Genomic DNA, 6,000 nt, shown 5'->3' on the forward strand with positions numbered 1-6,000 from the left:
CACTTGCAAGAAAGTAGTGGGACTACACGAAGAAGAGGCCCAGAACTTTAAGCCAAAGCCAGGGCAGGGGTGAAATTATGGCCCTTCATATGTGGATCAGGGAGCTGGTCATTTGACTATAGCTGGAAACCTCAAAGATGAAAACACTTCCTGAAATTGTGGTGGGCTCCAACCAAATAAGTATGAAACACTCTTAAGTACTATAGGTCCCCAAGGGCCCTATGGACACACAGTGATCACCTCACATGCATTAACTGGGCCAGGAAGTCTTTCTGTTTCCAAACTACAGTGGTTAATCTCTATGATATACATATTTAGAAATAACTGACATGGTTAATCTAGTAAAGTGACCAGAGCCATAAAGATTTTATGCTACAGGATGAAAATGAGCTGCGATAACCTTTTGTGTAAATAGTTTAGTCTCTCTAGATTTTCTCAAAACTGCTGAGACTGATCTAAGTCGAAGTCCCTATAAATGAAAATGTGGGCGCATCTTCAAACTCAAGTAAACTACAGAGGGGGTAGAGCCATGTGTGTGCACTGCTCCCACAGAGGACGCTGAGCTGGGAAAAAAAAAACTTTAACCCAGGAATCTAGGACAAGCTTGGGTAACCTGTCCCAGTAAGTAGGTAGATGATAGATGATAGATAGATAGATAGATAGATAGATAGATAGATAGATAATAGGTAGGTAGGTAGGTAGATGATAGGTAGGTAGGTAGATAGATGATAGGTAGATAGATAGATAGATAGACAGATAGATAGATAGATAATAGGTAGATAGATAGATAGATAGATAGATAGATAGATAGATAGAATACTCATCTATAATAGTAGAAGAAATAAGAATACAGCCTAAAAGAAATTTACTTTAATTTGTACACTTTTGATGACTGGATTTTTTCGACAACAAGCAGTGCAGAATGTCAGTGTATTCTGAGAGAATGTATCCTAAAGTAAACAGATAATTCTTCTGTCTTCAATTAATACTATGATTTCCATAGAATGAAGCACAGTGTGAAAAATAGGACATTGACGAATTTCTTGGGAAGTGAGTGAATGGATTAAGCAGGACTACTAATTACGTCTTCTTATTTCTAGACCTCTTATCTCTCTGACTTCAATGCAGTCACTAGATATTTTAATACACTTGTGTTAATGTTTGCCCACTATATTTTTCTCACTCCAACCTCAGTTTTACAGTTTGTATTAATAGACAGATTGTGAACTTTGATCTCTGACAAAGACTCTCTGTGACTTTACCTTAGGACTCCCATTCACCATCACTCTGATGACTTTGAGATTCTAGCATTGGAGAGCTAGCTGACTCAAACATAGATTTCACCTTATACAAGTCTCAGCCATGGCCATCCTTCTTGGAATGTTTCAATCAAAACGTATGACATACTAGGAAGTAAAATTTACAGCACATGAAAGCTCTGTAATAGTCTAAGTAGAAGGCCAGCCCCACGACTTCTTCAATTCCTGTTCTGTCTTGTTTTGTTTTTCTCCTTGTTTGGGCTCCAGATGCCTCTCATTCCCATGTTCTGGTAATCTTCTTAACATTTTTACTCAAAGTTATTTTCCAGTTTTTCTTAGATTTGTTGATGAGGTGTGATACAGCTAAACCAGGTACAAATACAAACATACTATTTTTACATTGTTTTTGCTGGATTTACACAAACACAGGTTCCAAATAAGGATGCACGAACAGCCAAGGTGCTAATACATCAAACCTGCAAGCAGAAGAAAAAAACATGGAAGAAATCAAAGCGTCGTAATAAATGTTTGTCAAGCAGCAAAACGGATGCGATATATTTTTTTTAAATTTCAGACTCTAAAATCATTAATACACAGGCTTCGAGATTAAGAGCACTGGCTGCTTTTTCAGAGGACCTGAACTCCATTTCTAGTACCTATGTGGAGGCTCACAATTGTCTGTAACAATTCTGGGCATCCAACACCCTCTTCTGTCCTCCAGCCCTGCACGCATATCACGCACACACAAGCAGTCAAAACACCAATATACTGAACATAAAAATCAATAAAATATTAAGGAGATATGGAGCCCCCTGCTAAGACACCATGGCTCTTTGCCTGTTGGAATTCTACAACTTGACTGCATTTTCTTTTCCTCATACCATTCTTTCCCTGTGGGCCATCTAAATGACTGATGGCAAAACAGAACTGGACAAAGTAATCCATTAAAGTATTGATTCTTCTCAGATGCGGTCGGGCAGTTCATTCAGTCTCACCACCGTACCTCTTGATGCCTACATGTTCCCAGAGCATATCTGAAAACATCTGATCCTCAGGTCTTGTTTTTATTTCTTATTCTTGGCTGTGTTTAGAATGGCATAGAGAACTGAGTCAAGGCCGTTTAGGAGTGATGCGTGCTGACTGGATGCTTTATTATTTTAATAAGAAGACCTAGGACTGCTAGCTGAAGACGCCTGGGGGACTAGGAGAAGAATGTTGCAAATTTGGCTCCAAAGTTGAGCATCTGTCTTGGAGAGAACATGGACCAGTCATGTGACAGTTTAGTGATCTAATCAGGGCTTCTACTTGGCATTGGCCAAGGATCCTCTTATTCAGAGAGACTAGATTGAATGCACTGTGTCTTTCCCTCCCCCTTTTAATCTAAAAGGTGTGTAAAAGTGTTATAAGTGAGATCTAACCAGTTGTCCCCCAAGCACTTGCACATTGATTCACCCACACACACACACTAAAAACCTCGGTGGGATATCTGCTACAGCTCCAGGCAAAGGAGTGCTGAGCCCAAGCACAAGTCTTCTCCTTTAACTGGTATACAGAGATCAGGTCTTAAATATATAAAAACACATCATGACAATTATTATATTTATATAAGTAAAAGCGTATGCAAAATAGTCAGACATGGTGCATGCAGTTGTGCACGTGTGGAGGTCACAGTGCATAAAGGTGTGCACGGGTGGAGGTCACAGTAGAGTGTGGGCGTGTGCATTTGTGGAGGTCAGAGTGGGAGGGGGCACACATGTGGAGGTTACAGTGCCTGGAGGTGTGCACATGTAGAGGTCACAGTGCATACAGGTATGCACATGTGGGGGTCACAGTAAGAGGGACAGTGCACATAAGGAGGTCAGAGGTCAACCCGAAGACCTGTTCTTTCCTCCTCTTAGGTGGGTTGCAGAAATGGAACTCAAATTTCAGCCTGGCTGCAGACACTTTTAACAGATACACAATCTTGTTGAGCCTCTCTTCAATTTTCATATGTTTTGATTTTTATGCCTAATTAAAAATTTAGATTAAGACGTCCTCATTCATTTTTAGCCCTCCAATCTGGTAGATGAAACCTCTCATATCACCAGAATAATTATATTATTCGTTCACTCACTCTTTACCCCCCTTCTTTCTCCTTCTTAGTGTCTTTCTCTCCCACTGCGCTCTCCCAGCACCCTGGCCCTACCCGTCCCCCACCCCATTCCCTGCTCTCCCTACCCCTTCCTCTCTTCCTGCCCCTCCCCCCTCTCCTTTTGTCCCCTTTCTCCTCCCTTTGCCTGCTCACCTCTCCTTCAGGAAGAGCTTCATTTGATAGAGTTTCACAGTGCATGCAGGTGTGCACACGTGGAGGTCACAGTAAGAGGTCAGGGTGCCCCTGAGGAGGCCAGAGGTCAACCTTCTGCTGATGAGCTGTTCAGATGTCATTAAAGTCGGAAAGAAGACTCCACCAGGAAATGGCATTAAGTGCTCTGAAATGCGTTCAATATTGTATTGGGAAAAGTTTAGGTGATAAATCAAGACTTGGCAATTGTCTACTGGAAACCCTGGCGTAGTCATTTACTACGATGACTAAGAAGAAATAGTCTTTCCAACCATAAGAACTTAAGGAAGGTATTGGCGTCCGTGAGAAGCACCCGATTCTCATGGGGAGAGTTAAAGATGCGGAACAGTATCTGACTGTTTTCTGCATTGGCCATTGGAGTTTTCACGTACTGTAGTAAATATGAAACTTTTACTCCACAGCTTTGAATTTAGTAAAGCAGATCCAGCTAAAATTGAAACCGGCTCTTCACCATGAATCCATTCCTGCATATGTCGCTTAAATAATCCTGGAACGTTTACGTCTGTACTGATGTGCACACTCCCAGCCATCCCATTGATTTTATATTTATCCAAACTCTTCTTCGAAAACCACGTGGGAATGCTGCTATTTTTGAAACTCAGCGATACATTAAGACATCTAAGGCTAAGAAAAGCTCGCGAAGTGCTTCTTCGTTGAAGATAAGTGTATGTGTCATTCTCACTATCATGCAATTATATGACAGGGTGGAATCCTGTGTGTGCAACTTAGGTCTGTAATCAGCATGTGACTGAGCTCCCAGACGCGGGTGAACTCACTCTCCTCCTTACCGAGGACCTTGGCTAGTTGGTCTCCTGATTTACTCCTGTGCTTCTCTCAAATTTGAGTTATACACTGAAAATTCATTTCCGTGATATTGAGGAGAAATGGTGACATGGACACAATCTTATCTGGACATGTCACAAAGAAAGATTGTGTCCATGTCACCAAGATGCTGCCTGCTGGCATTTCTGGGTTGATGGTATAAGGGTCCATGATTTGCTGAAGAATCATGGCCTGGACTCGAAGAGTATGTAAACGCAGAGTGTTTTATTCTGCAGAAGTCCAGCATGCTGGTGTCTCCCATTACCAAAATAGACAACCCATTGAGCTCGCAGGCCTGATTTAAAGCACATTAGGGGAATTTTGTGGTTGGTGACCTTTATCTTGCTCAGTATCTAGGGACATTCCATTACCAGGGTGTGGGGGCTGGGAGCTGATGCTTAGGAAGTCTGAAAATTGCTAGTGACCCATTGTCCTTGCCTGAGGCTGGTTGGTGGGGCGGCAGCTGAGGCGTGGACTTGCCTGGAGATGTCAAGTATTTTGAAACAGAGATGTAGGCCTCGTCTCCTAAACTGCCTGCTTGAAGCCTGTCGTGGAGTCAGCCTAGCCTTCGCAATGCTGCATTACGGGCTGAAGCAGTAGTCCTTATTCCTAAGGCTGAACTACTCAGAGACCATCGGCTCCTAAGACTGCAGCCATACACAGGGAGACAAGAGTCAAGTCAGACCACCAGTGCTTGTCCATCCTCTTAAAACCTGCTTCAATAAAAGCTCGAAGGAGGGGCTTTTGTTGATCTTCAGAGGTAGCAAAATTATGTGTGTATCTGCAGTTTTTAGGTGTCAAGGATCCTACAAATGTTAAATCCAAATTCTAGAGCCTTTCCAGGTGGGCACAAAACATATATCTACTGTGGATTGTTTATAGAAAGTAGGAAAAAAACCTTTATTCATATCCAGAACCATCCTAGGCTTCAGGAAAGCAAATATAAAATATGTGTTTAATATACTGGGCTTGTAAGGAAATTCAATTAGTAAATTAATAAGGTCCTCCCTTTTTTTTTTTTTTTGGTCATGGAGAGTGTAAGTACACCATGTTGTGGAAGCATTTGACTGTGACCAGCAGAAGTCAAATTTCACAAACAGCATGACTTTTTATTTTACAATTAACTAGGACTTTGGCAAACAGAGGACATATGGGAATTGTGTTACATGCAAAGACAGGAAAGGTAGGGGGATAAGGGAGAGCCACCACACAGGGCACAGGTGTGGTTTTAAGTCCCGAGTCCTGGGAACACATGGGAGTCTGTGCAGGGATATTCCCAACAGACTTGAGTAGGGGAGGTTTGAAACGGGGTGGAGGGGTGTTTGGAAAAGGTCTTCCTTAGAGGTGACTGTGGGGATTTCTGCATGTGTGATTTCACCTTGGCAATTCTGTGCACATGCTTAGTCTGCCGTGAATCCCAAAGGAAGAATGAAAGTGACCCGCCCACAGTTTATCTGAGGGTCCGCCTGCCAGGAACCGAACCTTGCTGTCCTCTCTCAGGGGGCCTCTGTTATTCTCAGTGCACATAAGGTTGTGACAACTACTCTCCTACGAATGCATGAGGTCTCACTGTGTACC

Source organism: Rattus rattus, chromosome 13, assembly GCF_011064425.1.
Source record: "Rattus rattus isolate New Zealand chromosome 13, Rrattus_CSIRO_v1, whole genome shotgun sequence".
Lineage (NCBI taxonomy): Eukaryota > Metazoa > Chordata > Mammalia > Rodentia > Muridae > Rattus > Rattus rattus.